Below are 1,724 nucleotides of genomic sequence, written 5' to 3' on the forward strand. Positions count from 1 at the left end.
CTATGGAAAAGCAAAACGTTCTGTATTATTGAAAGTCCTTTCTAGAGGTGAAGAATGCGGTCTGCCTGTAGTCCATTAACACTGTACATGAGTTTTCATTATTGTGATCGCAACTTCCATCTTTAAAATAACCGTGTCTAATGTTGGGGGTTTTGACAGAATTCACCGAAAGTACATTTAAGAGAGAGACATTTGATGTCTGATGTAGGCAAGTCAAAACACATTTCACATCTGTAAAGTACCTGGTTTCTTTTCCTTTATTTTACCCTGCTTTATAAGATAGTAATTTATAGGTTTTGTTAACTAAATAATCTAAAACATTCTATTTTAAAAGCACACTGATTTCTACTGTTTAAAATTCTTTTTTTATTTATTCGGTACTGCTACACAGTAACACGTGCTGATAGGAAAATGTGTTTTAACCTAAGGCAACACCACAGCATGTTACAAAGCAATCAACATATTAGCATGTTTTAACAAGTTCTTGAATATGGTAAAGCTAATTGTACAGGCAGGTCCTCCCCAACGCCTTTCTATATATGGCTGGGGTTTGCCCATACAAGTAAGACCAAAAGATTTTATGACACAATTTCTTCTTGCAAGAGAAACAGTAAAAGGGACGCTCGTGAGTCCAGTTTGGAGAGCAGCTAGTATGAAACTCAGCATTAATTGGCACACTTAGGTCCCAAGCCTTGACATCAGTGGACTTACTCCTTTCATCTGGTTGTAACTTTCTGGCATGACCCGTCTTGGCTAAAGCAAACGGGGCAGTTCTGAAAAAGGCACTTACAAGAGCATTGTGTTACTGATATTATTCAGTTCTGTTTAATGTTGTTAGAGTATATCAGCTTACTCTGGTATTAACCTCTCTGATGGCACAATATAGAAGACTTAGAGCTGTATTCGTTTCTTCCAGAATCGTTTACATGGCTGATCACTTCTATGCACTGCCAAGTAGAGATGGAGGATATTGTTTGAGCCTTTCATGTACCCAATACCAACCAACGTTACCGTACCACTACGTACTGTGATCCAATTAAGCCTTCTGGGCAAGGAATCAGTAGTATTTTGGAGGGCTCCATGAAGACAGGCATCTTTCTCGCTTCGGCTTCATGACCTCCCTGTTTCCCAAAGTGGCTGGGGGAAACTGCTCCAGTTCACGAGACATTTCAATTGGCAAAATGGAGCAGAGGGTTTTAGTATCTTAATTGAATCCCCCACCTTGACACAGTTAGGGGACAGACTGGGACTGTGGCGGGACGGAGCATCTTTCCGTTTGTGCAAGATCTCGACGGCACGGCCCGTCTCACTGACTGACTGGAAGCAGGCTCAGCACCCCCCTCTCCCGTGTTTTAAATCCCAGTGTGACTATACCGGCATGTCAGCACGTACCTGCCGTCCCTGAGGTATGCTGCTTGCAGTAACACCACAGGCTGCACAGAAAACGCAGCCATCGACAAAAAATGGGTTCTGAACTTACAATGTCCCCAGTCAACGCAGTTTTCTCTGGGGAAAAAAAAGGCTATTTTCATAAGGGGAGGTGTCTTGCCTTCCCGCACCAGATTTCACCGTGCATCAGAAGGGCCAGTTTAACACCCCACACAAACGCTGGACGTCCCACAAAACGTGACAACCTCAGAAGCCGCTTTTAGCGGCTTGGCCTCGATAACGCAAAGTGTTTCCCCGGAAACGAAACGGGGAGCCAGGCCAGGCGGGGAGCCAGG

This window comes from Pygoscelis adeliae, unplaced genomic scaffold (assembly GCF_000699105.1).
Source record: "Pygoscelis adeliae isolate BGI_AS28 unplaced genomic scaffold, ASM69910v1 Scaffold318, whole genome shotgun sequence".
In the NCBI taxonomy this organism is placed as follows: Eukaryota; Metazoa; Chordata; class Aves; order Sphenisciformes; family Spheniscidae; genus Pygoscelis; species Pygoscelis adeliae.